The 27,550-nt window shown below is 47.5% G+C and overlaps 45 non-coding genes across 45 annotated transcripts; all 45 read right to left on the bottom strand.

The window, feature by feature from the left end:
• Window positions 1-9: 9 nt before the first annotated feature.
• Trnar-ucg lies at window positions 10-82 on the bottom strand. Its single transcript has one exon. It is a non-coding gene; the product is annotated as a tRNA-Arg (tRNA).
• A 542-nt stretch (window positions 83-624) lies between these two features.
• Trnat-agu lies at window positions 625-696 on the bottom strand. The gene has a single exon. It is a non-coding gene; the product is annotated as a tRNA-Thr (tRNA).
• Window positions 697-1,017: 321 nt separating this feature from the next.
• Trnak-cuu lies at window positions 1,018-1,090 on the bottom strand. The gene has a single exon. It is a non-coding gene; the product is annotated as a tRNA-Lys (tRNA).
• A 438-nt stretch (window positions 1,091-1,528) lies between these two features.
• Window positions 1,529-1,601, bottom strand: Trnar-ucg. Its single transcript has one exon. It is a non-coding gene; the product is annotated as a tRNA-Arg (tRNA).
• A 542-nt stretch (window positions 1,602-2,143) lies between these two features.
• On the bottom strand, window positions 2,144-2,215 carry Trnat-agu. Its single transcript has one exon. It is a non-coding gene; the product is annotated as a tRNA-Thr (tRNA).
• A 321-nt stretch (window positions 2,216-2,536) lies between these two features.
• Trnak-cuu lies at window positions 2,537-2,609 on the bottom strand. The gene has a single exon. It is a non-coding gene; the product is annotated as a tRNA-Lys (tRNA).
• Window positions 2,610-3,047: 438 nt separating this feature from the next.
• On the bottom strand, window positions 3,048-3,120 carry Trnar-ucg. The gene has a single exon. It is a non-coding gene; the product is annotated as a tRNA-Arg (tRNA).
• Window positions 3,121-3,662: 542 nt separating this feature from the next.
• On the bottom strand, window positions 3,663-3,734 carry Trnat-agu. The gene has a single exon. It is a non-coding gene; the product is annotated as a tRNA-Thr (tRNA).
• A 321-nt stretch (window positions 3,735-4,055) lies between these two features.
• On the bottom strand, window positions 4,056-4,128 carry Trnak-cuu. Its single transcript has one exon. It is a non-coding gene; the product is annotated as a tRNA-Lys (tRNA).
• A 438-nt stretch (window positions 4,129-4,566) lies between these two features.
• Window positions 4,567-4,639, bottom strand: Trnar-ucg. Its single transcript has one exon. It is a non-coding gene; the product is annotated as a tRNA-Arg (tRNA).
• Window positions 4,640-5,181: 542 nt separating this feature from the next.
• On the bottom strand, window positions 5,182-5,253 carry Trnat-agu. The gene has a single exon. It is a non-coding gene; the product is annotated as a tRNA-Thr (tRNA).
• A 321-nt stretch (window positions 5,254-5,574) lies between these two features.
• Window positions 5,575-5,647, bottom strand: Trnak-cuu. The gene has a single exon. It is a non-coding gene; the product is annotated as a tRNA-Lys (tRNA).
• A 438-nt stretch (window positions 5,648-6,085) lies between these two features.
• On the bottom strand, window positions 6,086-6,158 carry Trnar-ucg. The gene has a single exon. It is a non-coding gene; the product is annotated as a tRNA-Arg (tRNA).
• A 542-nt stretch (window positions 6,159-6,700) lies between these two features.
• On the bottom strand, window positions 6,701-6,772 carry Trnat-agu. Its single transcript has one exon. It is a non-coding gene; the product is annotated as a tRNA-Thr (tRNA).
• A 321-nt stretch (window positions 6,773-7,093) lies between these two features.
• On the bottom strand, window positions 7,094-7,166 carry Trnak-cuu. Its single transcript has one exon. It is a non-coding gene; the product is annotated as a tRNA-Lys (tRNA).
• A 438-nt stretch (window positions 7,167-7,604) lies between these two features.
• Window positions 7,605-7,677, bottom strand: Trnar-ucg. The gene has a single exon. It is a non-coding gene; the product is annotated as a tRNA-Arg (tRNA).
• A 542-nt stretch (window positions 7,678-8,219) lies between these two features.
• Trnat-agu lies at window positions 8,220-8,291 on the bottom strand. The gene has a single exon. It is a non-coding gene; the product is annotated as a tRNA-Thr (tRNA).
• A 321-nt stretch (window positions 8,292-8,612) lies between these two features.
• Window positions 8,613-8,685, bottom strand: Trnak-cuu. Its single transcript has one exon. It is a non-coding gene; the product is annotated as a tRNA-Lys (tRNA).
• A 438-nt stretch (window positions 8,686-9,123) lies between these two features.
• Window positions 9,124-9,196, bottom strand: Trnar-ucg. The gene has a single exon. It is a non-coding gene; the product is annotated as a tRNA-Arg (tRNA).
• A 542-nt stretch (window positions 9,197-9,738) lies between these two features.
• On the bottom strand, window positions 9,739-9,810 carry Trnat-agu. Its single transcript has one exon. It is a non-coding gene; the product is annotated as a tRNA-Thr (tRNA).
• Window positions 9,811-10,131: 321 nt separating this feature from the next.
• Window positions 10,132-10,204, bottom strand: Trnak-cuu. Its single transcript has one exon. It is a non-coding gene; the product is annotated as a tRNA-Lys (tRNA).
• A 438-nt stretch (window positions 10,205-10,642) lies between these two features.
• Trnar-ucg lies at window positions 10,643-10,715 on the bottom strand. Its single transcript has one exon. It is a non-coding gene; the product is annotated as a tRNA-Arg (tRNA).
• A 542-nt stretch (window positions 10,716-11,257) lies between these two features.
• Window positions 11,258-11,329, bottom strand: Trnat-agu. The gene has a single exon. It is a non-coding gene; the product is annotated as a tRNA-Thr (tRNA).
• A 321-nt stretch (window positions 11,330-11,650) lies between these two features.
• Trnak-cuu lies at window positions 11,651-11,723 on the bottom strand. Its single transcript has one exon. It is a non-coding gene; the product is annotated as a tRNA-Lys (tRNA).
• A 438-nt stretch (window positions 11,724-12,161) lies between these two features.
• Window positions 12,162-12,234, bottom strand: Trnar-ucg. Its single transcript has one exon. It is a non-coding gene; the product is annotated as a tRNA-Arg (tRNA).
• A 542-nt stretch (window positions 12,235-12,776) lies between these two features.
• On the bottom strand, window positions 12,777-12,848 carry Trnat-agu. Its single transcript has one exon. It is a non-coding gene; the product is annotated as a tRNA-Thr (tRNA).
• Window positions 12,849-13,169: 321 nt separating this feature from the next.
• Window positions 13,170-13,242, bottom strand: Trnak-cuu. Its single transcript has one exon. It is a non-coding gene; the product is annotated as a tRNA-Lys (tRNA).
• A 438-nt stretch (window positions 13,243-13,680) lies between these two features.
• Window positions 13,681-13,753, bottom strand: Trnar-ucg. Its single transcript has one exon. It is a non-coding gene; the product is annotated as a tRNA-Arg (tRNA).
• Window positions 13,754-14,295: 542 nt separating this feature from the next.
• On the bottom strand, window positions 14,296-14,367 carry Trnat-agu. The gene has a single exon. It is a non-coding gene; the product is annotated as a tRNA-Thr (tRNA).
• A 321-nt stretch (window positions 14,368-14,688) lies between these two features.
• Window positions 14,689-14,761, bottom strand: Trnak-cuu. Its single transcript has one exon. It is a non-coding gene; the product is annotated as a tRNA-Lys (tRNA).
• Window positions 14,762-15,199: 438 nt separating this feature from the next.
• On the bottom strand, window positions 15,200-15,272 carry Trnar-ucg. Its single transcript has one exon. It is a non-coding gene; the product is annotated as a tRNA-Arg (tRNA).
• Window positions 15,273-15,814: 542 nt separating this feature from the next.
• Window positions 15,815-15,886, bottom strand: Trnat-agu. The gene has a single exon. It is a non-coding gene; the product is annotated as a tRNA-Thr (tRNA).
• A 321-nt stretch (window positions 15,887-16,207) lies between these two features.
• Window positions 16,208-16,280, bottom strand: Trnak-cuu. Its single transcript has one exon. It is a non-coding gene; the product is annotated as a tRNA-Lys (tRNA).
• Window positions 16,281-16,718: 438 nt separating this feature from the next.
• Trnar-ucg lies at window positions 16,719-16,791 on the bottom strand. Its single transcript has one exon. It is a non-coding gene; the product is annotated as a tRNA-Arg (tRNA).
• Window positions 16,792-17,333: 542 nt separating this feature from the next.
• Trnat-agu lies at window positions 17,334-17,405 on the bottom strand. The gene has a single exon. It is a non-coding gene; the product is annotated as a tRNA-Thr (tRNA).
• A 321-nt stretch (window positions 17,406-17,726) lies between these two features.
• Trnak-cuu lies at window positions 17,727-17,799 on the bottom strand. Its single transcript has one exon. It is a non-coding gene; the product is annotated as a tRNA-Lys (tRNA).
• A 438-nt stretch (window positions 17,800-18,237) lies between these two features.
• On the bottom strand, window positions 18,238-18,310 carry Trnar-ucg. The gene has a single exon. It is a non-coding gene; the product is annotated as a tRNA-Arg (tRNA).
• Window positions 18,311-18,852: 542 nt separating this feature from the next.
• On the bottom strand, window positions 18,853-18,924 carry Trnat-agu. The gene has a single exon. It is a non-coding gene; the product is annotated as a tRNA-Thr (tRNA).
• A 321-nt stretch (window positions 18,925-19,245) lies between these two features.
• Window positions 19,246-19,318, bottom strand: Trnak-cuu. The gene has a single exon. It is a non-coding gene; the product is annotated as a tRNA-Lys (tRNA).
• A 438-nt stretch (window positions 19,319-19,756) lies between these two features.
• Window positions 19,757-19,829, bottom strand: Trnar-ucg. The gene has a single exon. It is a non-coding gene; the product is annotated as a tRNA-Arg (tRNA).
• A 542-nt stretch (window positions 19,830-20,371) lies between these two features.
• Window positions 20,372-20,443, bottom strand: Trnat-agu. Its single transcript has one exon. It is a non-coding gene; the product is annotated as a tRNA-Thr (tRNA).
• Window positions 20,444-20,764: 321 nt separating this feature from the next.
• On the bottom strand, window positions 20,765-20,837 carry Trnak-cuu. The gene has a single exon. It is a non-coding gene; the product is annotated as a tRNA-Lys (tRNA).
• Window positions 20,838-21,275: 438 nt separating this feature from the next.
• On the bottom strand, window positions 21,276-21,348 carry Trnar-ucg. The gene has a single exon. It is a non-coding gene; the product is annotated as a tRNA-Arg (tRNA).
• A 542-nt stretch (window positions 21,349-21,890) lies between these two features.
• Trnat-agu lies at window positions 21,891-21,962 on the bottom strand. Its single transcript has one exon. It is a non-coding gene; the product is annotated as a tRNA-Thr (tRNA).
• A 321-nt stretch (window positions 21,963-22,283) lies between these two features.
• On the bottom strand, window positions 22,284-22,356 carry Trnak-cuu. The gene has a single exon. It is a non-coding gene; the product is annotated as a tRNA-Lys (tRNA).
• Window positions 22,357-27,550: the final 5,194 nt, after the last annotated feature.

Here is a 27,550-nt window from a genome sequence, read left to right as displayed (position 1 = left end):
GGAAAAACTCGACCGTGACAGGATTCGAACCTGCAATCTTCGGATCCGAAGTCCGACGCCTTATCCATTAGGCCACACGGTCACTGGCGCAATATGCTTCCCCACACACACCTCATTTTCGCCATTTGTACGCTTGCCGGAATGAATTTCCCATCTTTGACGCAATTCTCCATCTCCAATTTCAGTACTAAAAAGGCGACGCTACTTCTTGCTGTGTCCCATCGCAAGTTACATTCAAGCCCTTATGACGCTGATCAAACAAGAGGTTGCAAATCAGCTTCAATCGCTTACTGCCATCTCAGTCGGTTGCAGAAGGTACCTCACCCTATGTCATACAATGGCGAGTTGCCGCTATTACCAAAGCGGCGGCGGCGCCGACGTCGACGACAACCGCGAGGGTCTCTACCAGGGGTAGAAAATACATCACAAGAACTAAGTATTTCACGTCGGCATTCTCCGGAGACTGCCAAAAGCAGCAGTTTCTGGTGCCTACTTTAATAGCACCATTCGCACTATTCATTTGCGAGAGCACTTCTTTAATACCGCACCCATTCATAATTTTTTTTATCCTTGACCGCTTTTTTCGAAAGGGCTACAGTAGAAGGGGCTTTTACAAAATTCATTTGCCCCCTGTGAGGATCGAACTCACGACCTCTGGTTTACTAGACCAGCGCTCTGCCACTGAGCTAAGGAGGCGCCGCCTAGCGCAATTTTCGGGTACTGTATTCTTGTGGACTAGTGAATCGGAGCCCTTCAGCTGGAAACGCACCGCATTAGCGACCATTATTTGTATTTAGTTAGCACAGCTGCTGCTTTCTTACACATCTCACACGATATCGATGTACGCCTAAAACTTCAAAACAACACATTTAATTCATTTCAGAGTTACTTTCAGCTTCAAAAACCATTCCTCTGATATTCATACGAAGCTAGGCATCGTCGTAACCCGTTACGTTCATTACGCAAGGCTCACGAGAGGGGCGCAGGTTGCATCCGCGTAGACACAAAATTTGGCGCCGCCCAGCGTGGGGCTCGAACCCACGACCCTGAGATTAAGAGTCTCATGCTCTACCGACTGAGCTAGCCGGGCTCCACACAACGCGTTACGAGCCATACAGTATTTATGCGACCTGCGACCCTCTATGGAAGATCCTTTTGACTACAGCTTATTTCCTGCTGCCACAAATGAGCTACAATCCTATTCAATGAAAAATTGTCTCCGAAAGGCATCAAATCTACTTGAAATGATACGTGGCTATCAGCACCATTATTCAACACACATGCTCGACTGTGCGCAGACGCCTGTGGCGTAGCTCTTGGGTCCTGAGTCAGACGCAGTAGTTCCAAGAAAACTCTCCTGATCGGCACTGTGCCGAAAATTTCGCTACACAACCCCTTTGTCTTGCTTGAGCTTCAGGTAGACGCCGGTTTGCAGCCAGGAAGCGCACAGCAGCAACTTTCAACTAGTTTTGTAGTACTCAAACAACACAGTAAAACAGCATGCATCTTTTGCAGAACTGGAAAAACTCGACCGTGACAGGATTCGAACCTGCAATCTTCGGATCCGAAGTCCGACGCCTTATCCATTAGGCCACACGGTCACTGGCGCAATATGCTTCCCCACACACACCTCATTTTCGCCATTTGTACGCTTGCCGGAATGAATTTCCCATCTTTGACGCAATTCTCCATCTCCAATTTCAGTACTAAAAAGGCGACGCTACTTCTTGCTGTGTCCCATCGCAAGTTACATTCAAGCCCTTATGACGCTGATCAAACAAGAGGTTGCAAATCAGCTTCAATCGCTTACTGCCATCTCAGTCGGTTGCAGAAGGTACCTCACCCTATGTCATACAATGGCGAGTTGCCGCTATTACCAAAGCGGCGGCGGCGCCGACGACGACGACAACCGCGAGGGTCTCTACCAGGGGTAGAAAATACATCACAAGAACTAAGTATTTCACGTCGGCATTCTCCGGAGACTGCCAAAACCAGCAGTTTCTGGTGCCTACTTTAATAGCACCATTCGCACTATTCATTTGCGAGAGCACTTCTTTAATACCGCACCCATTCATAATTTTTTTTATCCTTGACCGCTTTTTTCGAAAGGGCTACGGTAGAAGGGGCTTTTACAAAATTCATTTGCCCCCTGTGAGGATCGAACTCACGACCTCTGGTTTACTAGACCAGCGCTCTGCCACTGAGCTAAGGATGCGCCGCCTAGCGCAATTTTCGGGTACTGTATTCTTGTGGACTAGTGAATCGGAGCCCTTCAGCTGGAAACGCACCGCATTAGCGACCATTATTTGTATTTAGTTAGCACAGCTGCTGCTTTCTTACACATCTCACACGATATCGATGTACGCCTAAAACTTCAAAACAACACATTTAATTCATTTCAGAGTTACTTTCAGCTTCAAAAACCATTCCTCTGATATTCATACGAAGCTAGGCATCGTCGTAACCCGTTACGTTCATTACGCAAGGCTCACGAGAGGGGCGCAGGTTGCATCCGCGTAGACACAAAATTTGGCGCCGCCCAGCGTGGGGCTCGAACCCACGACCCTGAGATTAAGAGTCTCATGCTCTACCGACTGAGCTAGCCGGGCTCCACACAACGCGTTACGAGCCATACAGTATTTACGCGACCTGCGACCCTCTATGGAAGAGCCTTTTGACTACAGCTTATTTCCTGCTGCCACAAATGAGCTACAATCCTATTCAATGAAAAATTGTCTCCGAAAGGCATCAAATCTACTTGAAATGATACGTGGCTATCAGCACCATTATTCAACACACATGCTCGACTGTGCGCAGACGCCTGTGGCGTAGCTCTTGGGTCCTGAGTCAGACGCAGTAGTTCCAAGAAAACTCTCCTGATCGGCACTGTGCCGAAAATTTCGCTACACAACCCCTTTGTCTTGCTTGAGCTTCAGGTAGACGCCGGTTTGCAGCCAGGAAGCGCACAGCAGCAACTTTCAACTAGTTTTGTAGTACTCAAACAACACAGTAAAACAGCATGCATCTTTTGCAGAACTGGAAAAACTCGACCGTGACAGGATTCGAACCTGCAATCTTCGGATCCGAAGTCCGACGCCTTATCCATTAGGACACACGGTCACTGGCGCAATATGCTTCCCCACACACACCTCATTTTCGCCATTTGTATGCTTGCCGGAATGAATTTCCCATCTTTGACGCAATTCTCCATCTCCAATTTCAGTACTAAAAAGGCGACGCTACTTCTTGCTGTGTCCCATCGCAAGTTACATTCAAGCCCTTATGACGCTGATCAAACAAGAGGTTGCAAATCAGCTTCAATCGCTTACTGCCATCTCAGTCGGTTGCAGAAGGTACCTCACCCTATGTCATACAATGGCGAGTTGCCGCTATTACCAAAGCGGCGGCGGCGCCGACGACGACGACAACCGCGAGGGTCTCTACCAGGGGTAGAAAATACATCACAAGAACTAAGTATTTCACGTCGGCATTCTCCGGAGACTGCCAAAAGCAGCAGTTTCTGGTGCCTACTTTAATAGCACCATTCGCACTATTCATTTGCGAGAGCACTTCTTTAATACCGCACCCATTCATAATTTTTTTTATCCTTGACCGCTTTTTTCGAAAGGGCTACGGTAGAAGGGGCTTTTACAAAATTCATTTGCCCCCTGTGAGGATCGAACTCACGACCTCTGGTTTACTAGACCAGCGCTCTGCCACTGAGCTAAGGAGGCGCCGCCTAGCGCAATTTTCGGGTACTGTATTCTTGTGGACTAGTGAATCGGAGCCCTTCAGCTGGAAACGCACCGCATTAGCGACCATTATTTGTATTTAGTTAGCACAGCTGCTGCTTTCTTACACATCTCACACGATATCGATGTACGCCTAAAACTTCAAAACAACACATTTAATTCATTTCAGAGTTACTTTCAGCTTCAAAAACCATTCCTCTGATATTCATACGAAGCTAGGCATCGTCGTAACCCGTTACGTTCATTACGCAAGGCTCACGAGAGGGGCGCAGGTTGCATCCGCGCAGACACAAAATTTGGCGCCGCCCAGCGTGGGGCTCGAACCCACGACCCTGAGATTAAGAGTCTCATGCTCTACCGACTGAGCTAGCCGGGCTCCACACAACGCGTTACGAGCCATACAGTATTTATGCGACCTGCGACCCTCTATGGAAGATCCTTTTGACTACAGCTTATTTCCTGCTGCCACAAATGAGCTACAATCCTATTCAATGAAAAATTGTCTCCGAAAGGCATCAAATCTACTTGAAATGATACGTGGCTATCAGCACCATTATTCAACACACATGCTCGACTGTGCGCAGACGCCTGTGGCGTAGCTCTTGGGTCCTGAGTCAGACGCAGTAGTTCCAAGAAAACTCTCCTGATCGGCACTGTGCCGAAAATTTCGCTACACAACCCCTTTGTCTTGCTTGAGCTTCAGGTAGACGCCGGTTTGCAGCCAGGAAGCGCACAGCAGCAACTTTCAACTAGTTTTGTAGTACTCAAACAACACAGTAAAACAGCATGCATCTTTTGCAGAACTGGAAAAACTCGACCGTGACAGGATTCGAACCTGCAATCTTCGGATCCGAAGTCCGACGCCTTATCCATTAGGCCACACGGTCACTGGCGCAATATGCTTCCCCACACACACCTCATTTTCGCCATTTGTACGCTTGCCGGAATGAATTTCCCATCTTTGACGCAATTCTCCATCTCCAATTTCAGTACTAAAAAGGCGACGCTACTTCTTGCTGTGTCCCATCGCAAGTTACATTCAAGCCCTTATGACGCTGATCAAACAAGAGGTTGCAAATCAGCTTCAATCGCTTACTGCCATCTCAGTCGGTTGCAGAAGGTACCTCACCCTATGTCATACAATGGCGAGTTGCCGCTATTACCAAAGCGGCGGCGGCGCCGACGACGACGACAACCGCGAGGGTCTCTACCAGGGGTAGAAAATACATCACAAGAACTAAGTATTTCACGTCGGCATTCTCCGGAGACTGCCAAAACCAGCAGTTTCTGGTGCCTACTTTAATAGCACCATTCGCACTATTCATTTGCGAGAGCACTTCTTTAATACCGCACCCATTCATAATTTTTTTTATCCTTGACCGCTTTTTTCGAAAGGGCTACGGTAGAAGGGGCTTTTACAAAATTCATTTGCCCCCTGTGAGGATCGAACTCACGACCTCTGGTTTACTAGACCAGCGCTCTGCCACTGAGCTAAGGAGGCGCCGCCTAGCGCAATTTTCGGGTACTGTATTCTTGTGGACTAGTGAATCGGAGCCCTTCAGCTGGAAACGCACCGCATTAGCGACCATTATTTGTATTTAGTTAGCACAGCTGCTGCTTTCTTACACATCTCACACGATATCGATGTACGCCTAAAACTTCAAAACAACACATTTAATTCATTTCAGAGTTACTTTCAGCTTCAAAAACCATTCCTCTGATATTCATACGAAGCTAGGCATCGTCGTAACCCGTTACGTTCATTACGCAAGGCTCACGAGAGGGGCGCAGGTTGCATCCGCGTAGACACAAAATTTGGCGCCGCCCAGCGTGGGGCTCGAACCCACGACCCTGAGATTAAGAGTCTCATGCTCTACCGACTGAGCTAGCCGGGCTCCACACAACGCGTTACGAGCCATACAGTATTTATGCGACCTGCGACCCTCTATGGAAGATCCTTTTGACTACAGCTTATTTCCTGCTGCCACAAATGAGCTACAATCCTATTCAATGAAAAATTGTCTCCGAAAGGCATCAAATCTACTTGAAATGATACGTGGCTATCAGCACCATTATTCAACACACATGCTCGACTGTGCGCAGACGCCTGTGGCGTAGCTCTTGGGTCCTGAGTCAGACGCAGTAGTTCCAAGAAAACTCTCCTGATCGGCACTGTGCCGAAAATTTCGCTACACAACCCCTTTGTCTTGCTTGAGCTTCAGGTAGACGCCGGTTTGCAGCCAGGAAGCGCACAGCAGCAACTTTCAACTAGTTTTGTAGTACTCAAACAACACAGTAAAACAGCATGCATCTTTTGCAGAACTGGAAAAACTCGACCGTGACAGGATTCGAACCAGCAATCTTCGGATCCGAAGTCCGACGCCTTATCCATTAGGCCACACGGTCACTGGCGCAATATGCTTCCCCACACACACCTCATTTTCGCCATTTGTACGCTTGCCGGAATGAATTTCCCGTCTTTGACGCAATTCTCCATCTCCAATTTCAGTACTAAAAAGGCGACGCTACTTCTTGCTGTGTCCCATCGCAAGTTACATTCAAGCCCTTATGACGCTGATCAAACAAGAGGTTGCAAATCAGCTTCAATCGCTTACTGCCATCTCAGTCGGTTGCAGAAGGTACCTCACCCTATGTCATACAATGGCGAGTTGCCGCTATTACCAAAGCGGCGGCGGCGCCGACGTCGACGACAACCGCGAGGGTCTCTACCAGGGGTAGAAAATACATCACAAGAACTAAGTATTTCACGTCGGCATTCTCCGGAGACTGCCAAAAGCAGCAGTTTCTGGTGCCTACTTTAATAGCACCATTCGCACTATTCATTTGCGAGAGCACTTCTTTAATACCGCACCCATTCATAATTTTTTTTATCCTTGACCGCTTTTTTCGAAAGGGCTACGGTAGAAGGGGCTTTTACAAAATTCATTTGCCCCCTGTGAGGATCGAACTCACGACCTCTGGTTTACTAGACCAGCGCTCTGCCACTGAGCTAAGGAGGCGCCGCCTAGCGCAATTTTCGGGTACTGTATTCTTGTGGACTAGTGAATCGGAGCCCTTCAGCTGGAAACGCACCGCATTAGCGACCATTATTTGTATTTAGTTAGCACAGCTGCTGCTTTCTTACACATCTCACACGATATCGATGTACGCCTAAAACTTCAAAACAACACATTTAATTCATTTCAGAGTTACTTTCAGCTTCAAAAACCATTCCTCTGATATTCATACGAAGCTAGGCATCGTCGTAACCCGTTACGTTCATTACGCAAGGCTCACGAGAGGGGCGCAGGTTGCATCCGCGTAGACACAAAATTTGGCGCCGCCCAGCGTGGGGCTCGAACCCACGACCCTGAGATTAAGAGTCTCACGCTCTACCGACTGAGCTAGCCGGGCTCCACACAACGCGTTACGAGCCATACAGTATTTACGCGACCTGCGACCCTCTATGGAAGAGCCTTTTGACTACAGCTTATTTCCTGCTGCCACAAATGAGCTACAATCCTATTCAATGAAAAATTGTCTCCGAAAGGCATCAAATCTACTTGAAATGATACGTGGCTATCAGCACCATTATTCAACACACATGCTCGACTGTGCGCAGACGCCTGTGGCGTAGCTCTTGGGTCCTGAGTCAGACGCAGTAGTTCCAAGAAAACTCTCCTGATCGGCACTGTGCCGAAAATTTCGCTACACAACCCCTTTGTCTTGCTTGAGCTTCAGGTAGACGCCGGTTTGCAGCCAGGAAGCGCACAGCAGCAACTTTCAACTAGTTTTGTAGTACTCAAACAACACAGTAAAACAGCATGCATCTTTTGCAGAACTGGAAAAACTCGACCGTGACAGGATTCGAACCTGCAATCTTCGGATCCGAAGTCCGACGCCTTATCCATTAGGCCACACGGTCACTGGCGCAATATGCTTCCCCACACACACCTCATTTTCGCCATTTGTACGCTTGCCGGAATGAATTTCCCATCTTTGACGCAATTCTCCATCTCCAATTTCAGTACTAAAAAGGCGACGCTACTTCTTGCTGTGTCCCATCGCAAGTTACATTCAAGCCCTTATGACGCTGATCAAACAAGAGGTTGCAAATCAGCTTCAATCGCTTACTGCCATCTCAGTCGGTTGCAGAAGGTACCTCACCCTATGTCATACAATGGCGAGTTGCCGCTATTACCAAAGCGGCGGCGGCGCCGACGACGACGACAACCGCGAGGGTCTCTACCAGGGGTAGAAAATACATCACAAGAACTAAGTATTTCACGTCGGCATTCTCCGGAGACTGCCAAAAGCAGCAGTTTCTGGTGCCTACTTTAATAGCACCATTCGCACTATTCATTTGCGAGAGCACTTCTTTAATACCGCACCCATTCATAATTTTTTTTATCCTTGACCGCTTTTTTCGAAAGGGCTACGGTAGAAGGGGCTTTTACAAAATTCATTTGCCCCCTGTGAGGATCGAACTCACGACCTCTGGTTTACTAGACCAGCGCTCTGCCACTGAGCTAAGGAGGCGCCGCCTAGATTAATTTTCGGGTACTGTATTCTTGTGGACTAGTGAATCGGAGCCCTTCAGCTGGAAACGCACCGCATTAGCGACCATTATTTGTATTTAGTTAGCACAGCTGCTGCTTTCTTACACATCTCACACGATATCGATGTACGCCTAAAACTTCAAAACAACACATTTAATTCATTTCAGAGTTACTTTCAGCTTCAAAAACCATTCCTCTGATATTCATACGAAGCTAGGCATCGTCGTAACCCGTTACGTTCATTACGCAAGGCTCACGAGAGGGGCGCAGGTTGCATCCGCGTAGACACAAAATTTGGCGCCGCCCAGCGTGGGGCTCGAACCCACGACCCTGAGATTAAGAGTCTCATGCTCTACCGACTGAGCTAGCCGGGCTCCACACAACGCGTTACGAGCCATACAGTATTTATGCGACCTGCGACCCTCTATGGAAGATCCTTTTGACTACAGCTTATTTCCTGCTGCCACAAATGAGCTACAATCCTATTCAATGAAAAATTGTCTCCGAAAGGCATCAAATCTACTTGAAATGATACGTGGCTATCAGCACCATTATTCAACACACATGCTCGACTGTGCGCAGACGCCTGTGGCGTAGCTCTTGGGTCCTGAGTCAGACGCAGTAGTTCCAAGAAAACTCTCCTGATCGGCACTGTGCCGAAAATTTCGCTACACAACCCCTTTGTCTTGCTTGAGCTTCAGGTAGACGCCGGTTTGCAGCCAGGAAGCGCACAGCAGCAACTTTCAACTAGTTTTGTAGTACTCAAACAACACAGTAAAACAGCATGCATCTTTTGCAGAACTGGAAAAACTCGACCGTGACAGGATTCGAACCTGCAATCTTCGGATCCGAAGTCCGACGCCTTATCCATTAGGCCACACGGTCACTGGCGCAATATGCTTCCCCACACACACCTCATTTTCGCCATTTGTACGCTTGCCGGAATGAATTTCCCATCTTTGACGCAATTCTCCATCTCCAATTTCAGTACTAAAAAGGCGACGCTACTTCTTGCTGTGTCCCATCGCAAGTTACATTCAAGCCCTTATGACGCTGATCAAACAAGAGGTTGCAAATCAGCTTCAATCGCTTACTGCCATCTCAGTCGGTTGCAGAAGGTACCTCACCCTATGTCATACAATGGCGAGTTGCCGCTATTACCAAAGCGGCGGCGGCGCCGACGACGACGACAACCGCGAGGGTCTCTACCAGGGGTAGAAAATACATCACAAGAACTAAGTATTTCACGTCGGCATTCTCCGGAGACTGCCAAAAGCAGCAGTTTCTGGTGCCTACTTTAATAGCACCATTCGCACTATTCATTTGCGAGAGCACTTCTTTAATACCGCACCCATTCATAATTTTTTTTATCCTTGACCGCTTTTTTCGAAAGGGCTACGGTAGAAGGGGCTTTTACAAAATTCATTTGCCCCCTGTGAGGATCGAACTCACGACCTCTGGTTTACTAGACCAGCGCTCTGCCACTGAGCTAAGGAGGCGCCGCCTAGATTAATTTTCGGGTACTGTATTCTTGTGGACTAGTGAATCGGAGCCCTTCAGCTGGAAACGCACCGCATTAGCGACCATTATTTGTATTTAGTTAGCACAGCTGCTGCTTTCTTACACATCTCACACGATATCGATGTACGCCTAAAACTTCAAAACAACACATTTAATTCATTTCAGAGTTACTTTCAGCTTCAAAAACCATTCCTCTGATATTCATACGAAGCTAGGCATCGTCGTAACCCGTTACGTTCATTACGCAAGGCTCACGAGAGGGGCGCAGGTTGCATCCGCGTAGACACAAAATTTGGCGCCGCCCAGCGTGGGGCTCGAACCCACGACCCTGAGATTAAGAGTCTCATGCTCTACCGACTGAGCTAGCCGGGCTCCACACAACGCGTTACGAGCCATACAGTATTTATGCGACCTGCGACCCTCTATGGAAGATCCTTTTGACTACAGCTTATTTCCTGCTGCCACAAATGAGCTACAATCCTATTCAATGAAAAATTGTCTCCGAAAGGCATCAAATCTACTTGAAATGATACGTGGCTATCAGCACCATTATTCAACACACATGCTCGACTGTGCGCAGACGCCTGTGGCGTAGCTCTTGGGTCCTGAGTCAGACGCAGTAGTTCCAAGAAAACTCTCCTGATCGGCACTGTGCCGAAAATTTCGCTACACAACCCCTTTGTCTTGCTTGAGCTTCAGGTAGACGCCGGTTTGCAGCCAGGAAGCGCACAGCAGCAACTTTCAACTAGTTTTGTAGTACTCAAACAACACAGTAAAACAGCATGCATCTTTTGCAGAACTGGAAAAACTCGACCGTGACAGGATTCGAACCTGCAATCTTCGGATCCGAAGTCCGACGCCTTATCCATTAGGCCACACGGTCACTGGCGCAATATGCTTCCCCACACACACCTCATTTTCGCCATTTGTACGCTTGCCGGAATGAATTTCCCATCTTTGACGCAATTCTCCATCTCCAATTTCAGTACTAAAAAGGCGACGCTACTTCTTGCTGTGTCCCATCGCAAGTTACATTCAAGCCCTTATGACGCTGATCAAACAAGAGGTTGCAAATCAGCTTCAATCGCTTACTGCCATCTCAGTCGGTTGCAGAAGGTACCTCACCCTATGTCATACAATGGCGAGTTGCCGCTATTACCAAAGCGGCGGCGGCGCCGACGTCGACGACAACCGCGAGGGTCTCTACCAGGGGTAGAAAATACATCACAAGAACTAAGTATTTCACGTCGGCATTCTCCGGAGACTGCCAAAAGCAGCAGTTTCTGGTGCCTACTTTAATAGCACCATTCGCACTATTCATTTGCGAGAGCACTTCTTTAATACCGCACCCATTCATAATTTTTTTTATCCTTGACCGCTTTTTTCGAAAGGGCTACGGTAGAAGGGGCTTTTACAAAATTCATTTGCCCCCTGTGAGGATCGAACTCACGACCTCTGGTTTACTAGACCAGCGCTCTGCCACTGAGCTAAGGAGGCGCCGCCTAGCGCAATTTTCGGGTACTGTATTCTTGTGGACTAGTGAATCGGAGCCCTTCAGCTGGAAACGCACCGCATTAGCGACCATTATTTGTATTTAGTTAGCACAGCTGCTGCTTTCTTACACATCTCACACGATATCGATGTACGCCTAAAACTTCAAAACAACACATTTAATTCATTTCAGAGTTACTTTCAGCTTCAAAAACCATTCCTCTGATATTCATACGAAGCTAGGCATCGTCGTAACCCGTTACGTTCATTACGCAAGGCTCACGAGAGAGGCGCAGGTTGCATCCGCGTAGACACAAAATTTGGCGCCGCCCAGCGTGGGGCTCGAACCCACGACCCTGAGATTAAGAGTCTCATGCTCTACCGACTGAGCTAGCCGGGCTCCACACAACGCGTTACGAGCCATACAGTATTTACGCGACCTGCGACCCTCTATGGAAGAGCCTTTTGACTACAGCTTATTTCCTGCTGCCACAAATGAGCTACAATCCTATTCAATGAAAAATTGTCTCCGAAAGGCATCAAATCTACTTGAAATGATACGTGGCTATCAGCACCATTATTCAACACACATGCTCGACTGTGCGCAGACGCCTGTGGCGTAGCTCTTGGGTCCTGAGTCAGACGCAGTAGTTCCAAGAAAACTCTCCTGATCGGCACTGTGCCGAAAATTTCGCTACACAACCCCTTTGTCTTGCTTGAGCTTCAGGTAGACACCGGTTTGCAGCCAGGAAGCGCACAGCAGCAACTTTCAACTAGTTTTGTAGTACTCAAACAACACAGTAAAACAGCATGCATCTTTTGCAGAACTGGAAAAACTCGACCGTGACAGGATTCGAACCTGCAATCTTCGGATCCGAAGTCCGACGCCTTATCCATTAGGCCACACGGTCACTGGCGCAATATGCTTCCCCACACACACCTCATTTTCGCCATTTGTACGCTTGCCGGAATGAATTTCCCATCTTTGACGCAATTCTCCATCTCCAATTTCAGTACTAAAAAGGCGACGCTACTTCTTGCTGTGTCCCATCGCAAGTTACATTCAAGCCCTTATGACGCTGATCAAACAAGAGGTTGCAAATCAGCTTCAATCGCTTACTGCCATCTCAGTCGGTTGCAGAAGGTACCTCACCCTATGTCATACAATGGCGAGTTGCCGCTATTACCAAAGCGGCGGCGGCGCCGACGTCGACGACAACCGCGAGGGTCTCTACCAGGGGTAGAAAATACATCACAAGAACTAAGTATTTCACGTCGGCATTCTCCGGAGACTGCCAAAAGCAGCAGTTTCTGGTGCCTACTTTAATAGCACCATTCGCACTATTCATTTGCGAGAGCACTTCTTTAATACCGCACCCATTCATAATTTTTTTTATCCTTGACCGCTTTTTTCGAAAGGGCTACAGTAGAAGGGGCTTTTACAAAATTCATTTGCCCCCTGTGAGGATCGAACTCACGACCTCTGGTTTACTAGACCAGCGCTCTGCCACTGAGCTAAGGAGGCGCCGCCTAGCGCAATTTTCGGGTACTGTATTCTTGTGGACTAGTGAATCGGAGCCCTTCAGCTGGAAACGCACCGCATTAGCGACCATTATTTGTATTTAGTTAGCACAGCTGCTGCTTTCTTACACATCTCACACGATATCGATGTACGCCTAAAACTTCAAAACAACACATTTAATTCATTTCAGAGTTACTTTCAGCTTCAAAAACCATTCCTCTGATATTCATACGAAGCTAGGCATCGTCGTAACCCGTTACGTTCATTACGCAAGGCTCACGAGAGGGGCGCAGGTTGCATCCGCGTAGACACAAAATTTGGCGCCGCCCAGCGTGGGGCTCGAACCCACGACCCTGAGATTAAGAGTCTCATGCTCTACCGACTGAGCTAGCCGGGCTCCACACAACGCGTTACGAGCCATACAGTATTTATGCGACCTGCGACCCTCTATGGAAGATCCTTTTGACTACAGCTTATTTCCTGCTGCCACAAATGAGCTACAATCCTATTCAATGAAAAATTGTCTCCGAAAGGCATCAAATCTACTTGAAATGATACGTGGCTATCAGCACCATTATTCAACACACATGCTCGACTGTGCGCAGACGCCTGTGGCGTAGCTCTTGGGTCCTGAGTCAGACGCAGTAGTTCCAAGAAAACTCTCCTGATCGGCACTGTGCCGAAAATTTCGCTACACAACCCCTTTGTCTTGCTTGAGCTTCAGGTAGACGCCGGTTTGCAGCCAGGAAGCGCACAGCAGCAACTTTCAACTAGTTTTGTAGTACTCAAACAACACAGTAAAACAGCATGCATCTTTTGCAGAACTGGAAAAACTCGACCGTGACAGGATTCGAACCTGCAATCTTCGGATCCGAAGTCCGACGCCTTATCCATTAGGCCACACGGTCACTGGCGCAATATGCTTCCCCACACACACCTCATTTTCGCCATTTGTACGCTTGCCGGAATGAATTTCCCATCTTTGACGCAATTCTCCATCTCCAATTTCAGTACTAAAAAGGCGACGCTACTTCTTGCTGTGTCCCATCGCAAGTTACATTCAAGCCCTTATGACGCTGATCAAACAAGAGGTTGCAAATCAGCTTCAATCGCTTACTGCCATCTCAGTCGGTTGCAGAAGGTACCTCACCCTATGTCATACAATGGCGAGTTGCCGCTATTACCAAAGCGGCGGCGGCGCCGACGACGACGACAACCGCGAGGGTCTCTACCAGGGGTAGAAAATACATCACAAGAACTAAGTATTTCACGTCGGCATTCTCCGGAGACTGCCAAAACCAGCAGTTTCTGGTGCCTACTTTAATAGCACCATTCGCACTATTCATTTGCGAGAGCACTTCTTTAATACCGCACCCATTCATAATTTTTTTTATCCTTGACCGCTTTTTTCGAAAGGGCTACGGTAGAAGGGGCTTTTACAAAATTCATTTGCCCCCTGTGAGGATCGAACTCACGACCTCTGGTTTACTAGACCAGCGCTCTGCCACTGAGCTAAGGAGGCGCCGCCTAGCGCAATTTTCGGGTACTGTATTCTTGTGGACTAGTGAATCGGAGCCCTTCAGCTGGAAACGCACCGCATTAGCGACCATTATTTGTATTTAGTTAGCACAGCTGCTGCTTTCTTACACATCTCACACGATATCGATGTACGCCTAAAACTTCAAAACAACACATTTAATTCATTTCAGAGTTACTTTCAGCTTCAAAAACCATTCCTCTGATATTCATACGAAGCTAGGCATCGTCGTAACCCGTTACGTTCATTACGCAAGGCTCACGAGAGGGGCGCAGGTTGCATCCGCGTAGACACAAAATTTGGCGCCGCCCAGCGTGGGGCTCGAACCCACGACCCTGAGATTAAGAGTCTCATGCTCTACCGACTGAGCTAGCCGGGCTCCACACAACGCGTTACGAGCCATACAGTATTTATGCGACCTGCGACCCTCTATGGAAGATCCTTTTGACTACAGCTTATTTCCTGCTGCCACAAATGAGCTACAATCCTATTCAATGAAAAATTGTCTCCGAAAGGCATCAAATCTACTTGAAATGATACGTGGCTATCAGCACCATTATTCAACACACATGCTCGACTGTGCGCAGACGCCTGTGGCGTAGCTCTTGGGTCCTGAGTCAGACGCAGTAGTTCCAAGAAAACTCTCCTGATCGGCACTGTGCCGAAAATTTCGCTACACAACCCCTTTGTCTTGCTTGAGCTTCAGGTAGACGCCGGTTTGCAGCCAGGAAGCGCACAGCAGCAACTTTCAACTAGTTTTGTAGTACTCAAACAACACAGTAAAACAGCATGCATCTTTTGCAGAACTGGAAAAACTCGACCGTGACAGGATTCGAACCTGCAATCTTCGGATCCGAAGTCCGACGCCTTATCCATTAGGCCACACGGTCACTGGCGCAATATGCTTCCCCACACACACCTCATTTTCGCCATTTGTACGCTTGCCGGAATGAATTTCCCATCTTTGACGCAATTCTCCATCTCCAATTTCAGTACTAAAAAGGCGACGCTACTTCTTGCTGTGTCCCATCGCAAGTTACATTCAAGCCCTTATGACGCTGATCAAACAAGAGGTTGCAAATCAGCTTCAATCGCTTACTGCCATCTCAGTCGGTTGCAGAAGGTACCTCACCCTATGTCATACAATGGCGAGTTGCCGCTATTACCAAAGCGGCGGCGGCGCCGACGTCGACGACAACCGCGAGGGTCTCTACCAGGGGTAGAAAATACATCACAAGAACTAAGTATTTCACGTCGGCATTCTCCGGAGACTGCCAAAAGCAGCAGTTTCTGGTGCCTACTTTAATAGCACCATTCGCACTATTCATTTGCGAGAGCACTTCTTTAATACCGCACCCATTCATAATTTTTTTTATCCTTGACCGCTTTTTTCGAAAGGGCTACGGTAGAAGGGGCTTTTACAAAATTCATTTGCCCCCTGTGAGGATCGAACTCACGACCTCTGGTTTACTAGACCAGCGCTCTGCCACTGAGCTAAGGAGGCGCCGCCTAGCGCAATTTTCGGGTACTGTATTCTTGTGGACTAGTGAATCGGAGCCCTTCAGCTGGAAACGCACCGCATTAGCGACCATTATTTGTATTTAGTTAGCACAGCTGCTGCTTTCTTACACATCTCACACGATATCGATGTACGCCTAAAACTTCAAAACAACACATTTAATTCATTTCAGAGTTACTTTCAGCTTCAAAAACCATTCCTCTGATATTCATACGAAGCTAGGCATCGTCGTAACCCGTTACGTTCATTACGCAAGGCTCACGAGAGGGGCGCAGGTTGCATCCGCGTAGACACAGAATTTGGCGCCGCCCAGCGTGGGGCTCGAACCCACGACCCTGAGATTAAGAGTCTCATGCTCTACCGACTGAGCTAGCCGGGCTCCACACAACGCGTTACGAGCCATACAGTATTTATGCGACCTGCGACCCTCTATGGAAGATCCTTTTGACTACAGCTTATTTCCTGCTGCCACAAATGAGCTACAATCCTATTCAATGAAAAATTGTCTCCGAAAGGCATCAAATCTACTTGAAATGATACGTGGCTATCAGCACCATTATTCAACACACATGCTCGACTGTGCGCAGACGCCTGTGGCGTAGCTCTTGGGTCCTGAGTCAGACGCAGTAGTTCCAAGAAAACTCTCCTGATCGGCACTGTGCCGAAAATTTCGCTACACAACCCCTTTGTCTTGCTTGAGCTTCAGGTAGACGCCGGTTTGCAGCCAGGAAGCGCACAGCAGCAACTTTCAACTAGTTTTGTAGTACTCAAACAACACAGTAAAACAGCATGCATCTTTTGCAGAACTGGAAAAACTCGACCGTGACAGGATTCGAACCTGCAATCTTCGGATCCGAAGTCCGACGCCTTATCCATTAGGCCACACGGTCACTGGCGCAATATGCTTCCCCACACACACCTCATTTTCGCCATTTGTACGCTTGCCGGAATGAATTTCCCATCTTTGACGCAATTCTCCATCTCCAATTTCAGTACTAAAAAGGCGACGCTACTTCTTGCTGTGTCCCATCGCAAGTTACATTCAAGCCCTTATGACGCTGATCAAACAAGAGGTTGCAAATCAGCTTCAATCGCTTACTGCCATCTCAGTCGGTTGCAGAAGGTACCTCACCCTATGTCATACAATGGCGAGTTGCCGCTATTACCAAAGCGGCGGCGGCGCCGACGTCGACGACAACCGCGAGGGTCTCTACCAGGGGTAGAAAATACATCACAAGAACTAAGTATTTCACGTCGGCATTCTCCGGAGACTGCCAAAAGCAGCAGTTTCTGGTGCCTACTTTAATAGCACCATTCGCACTATTCATTTGCGAGAGCACTTCTTTAATACCGCACCCATTCATAATTTTTTTTATCCTTGACCGCTTTTTTCGAAAGGGCTACGGTAGAAGGGGCTTTTACAAAATTCATTTGCCCCCTGTGAGGATCGAACTCACGACCTCTGGTTTACTAGACCAGCGCTCTGCCACTGAGCTAAGGAGGCGCCGCCTAGCGCAATTTTCGGGTACTGTATTCTTGTGGACTAGTGAATCGGAGCCCTTCAGCTGGAAACGCACCGCATTAGCGACCATTATTTGTATTTAGTTAGCACAGCTGCTGCTTTCTTACACATCTCACACGATATCGATGTACGCCTAAAACTTCAAAACAACACATTTAATTCATTTCAGAGTTACTTTCAGCTTCAAAAACCATTCCTCTGATATTCATACGAAGCTAGGCATCGTCGTAACCCGTTACGTTCATTACGCAAGGCTCACGAGAGGGGCGCAGGTTGCATCCGCGTAGACACAGAATTTGGCGCCGCCCAGCGTGGGGCTCGAACCCACGACCCTGAGATTAAGAGTCTCATGCTCTACCGACTGAGCTAGCCGGGCTCCACACAACGCGTTACGAGCCATACAGTATTTATGCGACCTGCGACCCTCTATGGAAGATCCTTTTGACTACAGCTTATTTCCTGCTGCCACAAATGAGCTACAATCCTATTCAATGAAAAATTGTCTCCGAAAGGCATCAAATCTACTTGAAATGATACGTGGCTATCAGCACCATTATTCAACACACATGCTCGACTGTGCGCAGACGCCTGTGGCGTAGCTCTTGGGTCCTGAGTCAGACGCAGTAGTTCCAAGAAAACTCTCCTGATCGGCACTGTGCCGAAAATTTCGCTACACAACCCCTTTGTCTTGCTTGAGCTTCAGGTAGACGCCGGTTTGCAGCCAGGAAGCGCACAGCAGCAACTTTCAACTAGTTTTGTAGTACTCAAACAACACAGTAAAACAGCATGCATCTTTTGCAGAACTGGAAAAACTCGACCGTGACAGGATTCGAACCTGCAATCTTCGGATCCGAAGTCCGACGCCTTATCCATTAGGCCACACGGTCACTGGCGCAATATGCTTCCCCACACACACCTCATTTTCGCCATTTGTACGCTTGCCGGAATGAATTTCCCATCTTTGACGCAATTCTCCATCTCCAATTTCAGTACTAAAAAGGCGACGCTACTTCTTGCTGTGTCCCATCGCAAGTTACATTCAAGCCCTTATGACGCTGATCAAACAAGAGGTTGCAAATCAGCTTCAATCGCTTACTGCCATCTCAGTCGGTTGCAGAAGGTACCTCACCCTATGTCATACAATGGCGAGTTGCCGCTATTACCAAAGCGGCGGCGGCGCCGACGTCGACGACAACCGCGAGGGTCTCTACCAGGGGTAGAAAATACATCACAAGAACTAAGTATTTCACGTCGGCATTCTCCGGAGACTGCCAAAAGCAGCAGTTTCTGGTGCCTACTTTAATAGCACCATTCGCACTATTCATTTGCGAGAGCACTTCTTTAATACCGCACCCATTCATAATTTTTTTTATCCTTGACCGCTTTTTTCGAAAGGGCTACGGTAGAAGGGGCTTTTACAAAATTCATTTGCCCCCTGTGAGGATCGAACTCACGACCTCTGGTTTACTAGACCAGCGCTCTGCCACTGAGCTAAGGAGGCGCCGCCTAGCGCAATTTTCGGGTACTGTATTCTTGTGGACTAGTGAATCGGAGCCCTTCAGCTGGAAACGCACCGCATTAGCGACCATTATTTGTATTTAGTTAGCACAGCTGCTGCTTTCTTACACATCTCACACGATATCGATGTACGCCTAAAACTTCAAAACAACACATTTAATTCATTTCAGAGTTACTTTCAGCTTCAAAAACCATTCCTCTGATATTCATACGAAGCTAGGCATCGTCGTAACCCGTTACGTTCATTACGCAAGGCTCACGAGAGGGGCGCAGGTTGCATCCGCGTAGACACAAAATTTGGCGCCGCCCAGCGTGGGGCTCGAACCCACGACCCTGAGATTAAGAGTCTCACGCTCTACCGACTGAGCTAGCCGGGCTCCACACAACGCGTTACGAGCCATACAGTATTTACGCGACCTGCGACCCTCTATGGAAGAGCCTTTTGACTACAGCTTATTTCCTGCTGCCACAAATGAGCTACAATCCTATTCAATGAAAAATTGTCTCCGAAAGGCATCAAATCTACTTGAAATGATACGTGGCTATCAGCACCATTATTCAACACACATGCTCGACTGTGCGCAGACGCCTGTGGCGTAGCTCTTGGGTCCTGAGTCAGACGCAGTAGTTCCAAGAAAACTCTCCTGATCGGCACTGTGCCGAAAATTTCGCTACACAACCCCTTTGTCTTGCTTGAGCTTCAGGTAGACGCCGGTTTGCAGCCAGGAAGCGCACAGCAGCAACTTTCAACTAGTTTTGTAGTACTCAAACAACACAGTAAAACAGCATGCATCTTTTGCAGAACTGGAAAAACTCGACCGTGACAGGATTCGAACCTGCAATCTTCGGATCCGAAGTCCGACGCCTTATCCATTAGGCCACACGGTCACTGGCGCAATATGCTTCCCCACACACACCTCATTTTCGCCATTTGTACGCTTGCCGGAATGAATTTCCCATCTTTGACGCAATTCTCCATCTCCAATTTCAGTACTAAAAAGGCGACGCTACTTCTTGCTGTGTCCCATCGCAAGTTACATTCAAGCCCTTATGACGCTGATCAAACAAGAGGTTGCAAATCAGCTTCAATCGCTTACTGCCATCTCAGTCGGTTGCAGAAGGTACCTCACCCTATGTCATACAATGGCGAGTTGCCGCTATTACCAAAGCGGCGGCGGCGCCGACGTCGACGACAACCGCGAGGGTCTCTACCAGGGGTAGAAAATACATCACAAGAACTAAGTATTTCACGTCGGCATTCTCCGGAGACTGCCAAAAGCAGCAGTTTCTGGTGCCTACTTTAATAGCACCATTCGCACTATTCATTTGCGAGAGCACTTCTTTAATACCGCACCCATTCATAATTTTTTTTATCCTTGACCGCTTTTTTCGAAAGGGCTACGGTAGAAGGGGCTTTTACAAAATTCATTTGCCCCCTGTGAGGATCGAACTCACGACCTCTGGTTTACTAGACCAGCGCTCTGCCACTGAGCTAAGGAGGCGCCGCCTAGCGCAATTTTCGGGTACTGTATTCTTGTGGACTAGTGAATCGGAGCCCTTCAGCTGGAAACGCACCGCATTAGCGACCATTATTTGTATTTAGTTAGCACAGCTGCTGCTTTCTTACACATCTCACACGATATCGATGTACGCCTAAAACTTCAAAACAACACATTTAATTCATTTCAGAGTTACTTTCAGCTTCAGAAACCATTCCTCTGATATTCATACGAAGCTAGGCATCGTCGTAACCCGTTACGTTCATTACGCAAGGCTCACGAGAGGGGCGCAGGTTGCATCCGCGTAGACACAAAATTTGGCGCCGCCCAGCGTGGGGCTCGAACCCACGACCCTGAGATTAAGAGTCTCATGCTCTACCGACTGAGCTAGCCGGGCTCCACACAACGCGTTACGAGCCATACAGTATTTATGCGACCTGCGACCCTCTATGGAAGATCCTTTTGACTACAGCTTATTTCCTGCTGCCACAAATGAGCTACAATCCTATTCAATGAAAAATTGTCTCCGAAAGGCATCAAATCTACTTGAAATGATACGTGGCTATCAGCACCATTATTCAACACACATGCTCGACTGTGCGCAGACGCCTGTGGCGTAGCTCTTGGGTCCTGAGTCAGACGCAGTAGTTCCAAGAAAACTCTCCTGATCGGCACTGTGCCGAAAATTTCGCTACACAACCCCTTTGTCTTGCTTGAGCTTCAGGTAGACGCCGGTTTGCAGCCAGGAAGCGCACAGCAGCAACTTTCAACTAGTTTTGTAGTACTCAAACAACACAGTAAAACAGCATGCATCTTTTGCAGAACTGGAAAAACTCGACCGTGACAGGATTCGAACCTGCAATCTTCGGATCCGAAGTCCGACGCCTTATCCATTAGGCCACACGGTCACTGGCGCAATATGCTTCCCCACACACACCTCATTTTCGCCATTTGTACGCTTGCCGGAATGAATTTCCCATCTTTGACGCAATTCTCCATCTCCAATTTCAGTACTAAAAAGGCGACGCTACTTCTTGCTGTGTCCCATCGCAAGTTACATTCAAGCCCTTATGACGCTGATCAAACAAGAGGTTGCAAATCAGCTTCAATCGCTTACTGCCATCTCAGTCGGTTGCAGAAGGTACCTCACCCTATGTCATACAATGGCGAGTTGCCGCTATTACCAAAGCGGCGGCGGCGCCGACGACGACGACAACCGCGAGGGTCTCTACCAGGGGTAGAAAATACATCACAAGAACTAAGTATTTCACGTCGGCATTCTCCGGAGACTGCCAAAAGCAGCAGTTTCTGGTGCCTACTTTAATAGCACCATTCGCACTATTCATTTGCGAGAGCACTTCTTTAATACCGCACCCATTCATAATTTTTTTTATCCTTGACCGCTTTTTTCGAAAGGGCTACGGTAGAAGGGGCTTTTACAAAATTCATTTGCCCCCTGTGAGGATCGAACTCACGACCCCTGGTTTACTAGACCAGCGCTCTGCCACTGAGCTAAGGAGGCGCCGCCTAGATTAATTTTCGGGTACTGTATTCTTGTGGACTAGTGAATCGGAGCCCTTCAGCTGGAAACGCACCGCATTAGCGACCATTATTTGTATTTAGTTAGCACAGCTGCTGCTTTCTTACACATCTCACACGATATCGATGTACGCCTAAAACTTCAAAACAACACATTTAATTCATTTCAGAGTTACTTTCAGCTTCAAAAACCATTCCTCTGATATTCATACGAAGCTAGGCATCGTCGTAACCCGTTACGTTCATTACGCAAGGCTCACGAGAGGGGCGCAGGTTGCATCCGCGTAGACACAAAATTTGGCGCCGCCCAGCGTGGGGCTCGAACCCACGACCCTGAGATTAAGAGTCTCATGCTCTACCGACTGAGCTACCCGGGCTCCACACAACGCGTTACGAGCCATACAGTATTTATGCGACCTGCGACCCTCTATGGAAGATCCTTTTGACTACAGCTTATTTCCTGCTGCCACAAATGAGCTACAATCCTATTCAATGAAAAATTGTCTCCGAAAGGCATCAAATCTACTTGAAATGATACGTGGCTATCAGCACCATTATTCAACACACATGCTCGACTGTGCGCAGACGCCTGTGGCGTAGCTCTTGGGTCCTGAGTCAGACGCAGTAGTTCCAAGAAAACTCTCCTGATCGGCACTGTGCCGAAAATTTCGCTACACAACCCCTTTGTCTTGCTTGAGCTTCAGGTAGACGCCGGTTTGCAGCCAGGAAGCGCACAGCAGCAACTTTCAACTAGTTTTGTAGTACTCAAACAACACAGTAAAACAGCATGCATCTTTTGCAGAACTGGAAAAACTCGACCGTGACAGGATTCGAACCTGCAATCTTCGGATCCGAAGTCCGACGCCTTATCCATTTTTTTTTTTTTTTTTTTTTTTTTTTTTAATGCTCTACGACTTTTTTTTTTTTTTTTTTTTTTTTTTTGTCCTCCTATGTGAAAGCCAAGTATCCTAGTCACTTTTTCTTTTCTTTTTTTTCGTTTTTTTTTTTTCACGTTGTCTGGCCAAGCGAAGTACTCGTAACTTATCATGGACGCTTACCCTACACCAGTCTTCTCAAAAACAATATCTAGCATGTTCCCAAAGAGGCTTTTGTATTGGCGTAATGCTTTCATTCTCCAGTAGGCCGTTTCCATGTACAATTTGTAGTCTATTATGTTGTCAGGTCCCTTTACGTGTATTACATAGTTTGCGAAATGGCCTAAGAGCCACATCACACTGTTGTGTTTGGTTGCAGGGTAGTATTTTTCCTGTGGGCGTAATAGCATCTCTGTTGTGTGATTTCGTCCACCACGGCGGGTGAGGATTCCAACTTTGGTCTTAGTCCAATCCCAGTTTCGCAGATGCCCGGCACACGTAAAGCGATGGAGGAGAGTGTCGACTAGTCCACATTGACAACAGTAATACGTGTCACTAAGCCCAATCCTTTGGAGTTTTTCGTTGGTGGCCACTATGTCATTGACGACTCTGTACCACGTGGACGTCACCTCAGAGGAGTGAATAGGGAGGTTAATATTGGTCCATACATTGTGCCATAAAATGGCCGGATACCGTACTTCGATTTTACTTGGGATGTCAGATGTGTCCCAGTGTTCTAATAGTTTCTTGGAAGTTATGTTGGTCGCGCGGAGAATGTCATCACCTAAGTAGCTGATGTCTACGTAAAATTCTCGTATATGCTTTAACTTATAGTTTAGTTTTCCCACGTTGATCGGTGGTTTCATGCATTCTGGCCGGACTACCTGGAATAGTTGAGAAGTGACGTTACTGTGGGCAAGATTAATCGTAAATAAGGTTCTTTTTAAGTACAACGCTCTCGCTTTCCTCGCAATGTTAGTGAGTTCTAAACCCCCTGCTGCCCTCGAATGGGTCAGGGTGACGAGTCGCACTTTAAAAAGATTCCCTTTCCAGACTTGTCTATTAGCCAGTCTCATGATGAGTGTGGCTTGCATTCTAGGTACTGGAAAGATCTGTGCAACGTAATACGCTTTAGAGAAAACATAGGTGTTTATGATTCTAATTGTCTGCAGGAGATTCGTAGAGCGCCAGCGAAGTTCACGCAGCGCTCCTCGTATCTTGTTGGTTGTCTCTCTCCAGTTGGTTGCTGTCATCGTCATGGGGCACTTGTTGAAGCTTATGCCTAACGTCTTGTGATGGTCCACCAGAGTGGCCCAAGAGATATGTACGTCCTCGAAGCCTCGAAGATTCAACAACTTACTCTTTTGTGCGTTAATCTTCGCACCTGATGCTCTATTGTAGTTATCAATCTCTGCTTTGAGGATGGCTATTTCACCGCCGTGTCGTATGACAACTCCTACGTCATCGGCGTAAGCTCTGGCGGATATGGTGACCCCAGAAACAGTCACTCCAGTCAATCGTCCATTGATCTGTCGTAGAAAAGGTTCCAACGAGAGAACATATAACAACATTGACAGCGGGCTGCCCTGCGGAACGCCCCTCCGAACATGAATGACTTTCGTAGACTGTCCATTTACAATGATTTTCGCCGTAATTCCAGTCATCAGTTGATGAATGATACGCACCGCACGATCCGAAAACCCCAGCTGCTGCAAAACAAGTTCCACGTATCGATGACTGACATGGTCAAAGGCCTTGCAGAAGTCTAGGAATAAGATCGCGCATTTAATATTTGTAACTGCAGCAACAGAAATCAAATCACGAAATTCAGAGATGGTAGTCATTATTGTCCGTCCAGGAAAACAGGCTTGATGGGTGTGGATAACTTTCCGGAGTAGGGGAGTCATCCGTTCTTTAACCGCCCTTGCTAATGTTTTATAGTCATAATTCATGAGCATGAGAGGACGAAAGTTATCGATTTTCTTGTGGCCCGTGCTTTTCGGTATCAAGACAAGTTTGCCCTCTTTGAGTTCTGATGGAATTGCACCTCCTCTCACGAGTTCATTAATGACCTCAGTAAACACTGTTCCAATGATATGCCAATACCGTTGATAAAACTCTTTAGGAATACCGTCTGGACCCGCCGATTTATTTGGAAGAGATGTCTTGACCAGGTCGAACACCTCGTCGACTGTGAAGTCAACAAACAAGGAATTATTGTCATCTACGGTGATTAAATTACGTAATGAGTCGATGACTTCAAAGCCATCACAGTTATCAGACTGGTCCTCGTTGTAGAGCAATTCGTAATGCCGATGGAGTGCACGGACAATGTCACCTTGGTCTGTGAGTACCCTACCGTCTTCTAGTTTGAGATCCTCAATAAAAGTACGTCGCCGATTAGACTGATGTTTCATCAAATGGTACAATGAAGTTGTTTCATCCTCCAAGAGAGATTTTGCTTTTGATTTGATTTTCAATCCGTCTAACCGTTTCCGTGTGATGCTTAAAAGTTTGGCTTTTACTCGTTTGATCCGTGCTAGGTGAGTGCCTGACCCATGTGACTGTTCATGGAGTTCTCGTAAAACCGTGTAGTAGAATTCAATAGTCCGTTTTTCTGCCATACTTTTGTGAAAACTGTAATTTTTTAATGTTTGTCGTAACTTCACCTTAGCAATTTTGACCCACCACTCGGTTTTGGTTCCGTAATTCGGAATTGATCTTAAACATTTCGTCCACGTGTCGAGAACGCAATCTTCAAGATCGTCATCTTTCAAATGCGCGATATTGAGGGTCCATTGGTTGCGGTATGCGCGAGTGGACTGCTTGACCAATGTTATGGAAACGGAGAGAGCGCAATGGTCGGAAAAATACGTGGGGATGACGTCCGCATTTAGTACGTGAGTGCTAATATTCTCAGAGACATATATTCGATCAATGCGACTACATGAGGCCGAAGTAAGAAACGTATATTTGACTAACGTAGGGAAGAGGACTTCCCAGGCATCCTTGTATCGCATAGTTTTAAGTAAGTCATGAAGCTCCTGAGAATAATTAAAATGTGGAGTCTGGTCTTTCCGATGGACAACACAATTGAAATCACCTCCGACAATGACCTTGATAGGATTCTTCCGAAGCAAATACACAACATCTTCCTTGAAGAATTTGGCCCTCTCTGACTTTTTAGTGGTACCCGATGGAACATAAACATTTAAAATCGTGACATCATAAACTTGACAACTTAAGCCTCTTCCGGATTCAAGCTTATCCAGTATCATTACTGGTATCCCGACACGACTCATTATAGCAGTTCCTGTACTATCGTCTGATGAGACGTTGAAAAAAGCGTTAAAGCCAGGTATATGAAAATCAGTAAACATGACTTCTTGCAACAAAATTATGTCCGCCTCCGATTCGTAAATAAATTGTTTCAAAGATGATTTTTTTAAGTCCGAAGTAGTTCTGTTGATATTGAGAGTTACAATGTTATAAGTTTGACTCATTATGTCAAACTAGCGACACGCACTTGTATTCGTGTAGGTGGGGCACCGTACACTATATATCCGAGAGTATGAGAACGCCCAATGAAGTGCACATAATCATGTAGGCTCAATTCAGGCGGTAATGCTGCTAAGTTTGTGCATCGGTGGCAACTATAGACGTCGTGGGCGGACCTGCAGGACAATCGGCGTCGGCGTTCTCGAAGTGCCCCTGGGGGGGTGCTACTATGCCTTCAGGTGATTTTCTTTCTAATTTAGCCGCTTCGCGCCGTATCTGACTTCGACTGTGAGTTACGTTCGGCGGAGGATTCAACCGGCGTCGTTGAGGAGCTTGTGTCACGGCATGAGTTTGAGAAACACCTTTATGCTGCGAAACTTGTTGCCTACTGTGACTATCACGTGGAGGATCTGGCAAATCCTGTGCCATAAGTTGCCGTTCTGCGGCATTGGAACCTGTCACGTCACTGGCAGTCGCCACATCAGGCCGCTCAGTAACGGGAAAAGAAGATTCACATTCCTGCCCCTCGGCCTCTGCTGTCGCTTTGGGAGAGCTTTCTGTCCCAACCTGGACAGTAGCAGGTGCAGGCATCGCAACAGCTACTGCAGATACCTTAACATTCCCGTCCTGAGACGTGGATTCGACCTCCATAACGTTCACTTCTGACCCGCCGTCACCAGAACAGGATTTTTGCTTTTGAACAGGGTGCGCTTGGTTAGAGTCTTCCGCATCTGAGGAGTCACTAACTGAGTCATGAGGTCGCTTATGACTGGAATTGTTCCGGTCACTAGCAGCCGTGTCAGAGTGCGCGTCGACAGAAGACGCCGTAAGTTGATTGCCATCGAGCGTAATAGGTTCGGTTCCAATTGCGGAAGGTGAAGTAGCAGCAGGCTGTTCAACTTTACCATTCATCAGAACGTCACTGAACGTCAGCCGCTGCCTCCTCTGCAGAGTGTTTTTCAGGACAAATACGCGACGCGGACAATCCTGACGCAGATGCCCACTCTCATTACAAATATGACAGGTGGGCGTCTGACCGGCATAGGTGGCTAGTACCTTGTACCCACAAACCATAATATGTGACGGAATGCTGACTTTAACATGCATCTCTACAGATCTCACTCCACTGTAGCATTGCAACCGGTGTTCACGAGACCACAACTCATTCCTAATAGTCCTAACCTCGCCATATGCAGAT

This window comes from Schistocerca americana, chromosome 7, assembly GCF_021461395.2.
Source record: "Schistocerca americana isolate TAMUIC-IGC-003095 chromosome 7, iqSchAmer2.1, whole genome shotgun sequence".
Taxonomy (NCBI): domain Eukaryota; kingdom Metazoa; phylum Arthropoda; class Insecta; order Orthoptera; family Acrididae; genus Schistocerca; species Schistocerca americana.
Note: the sequence above shows the minus strand (reverse complement) of the source record. Positions and strands in the feature narration are given on the sequence as shown.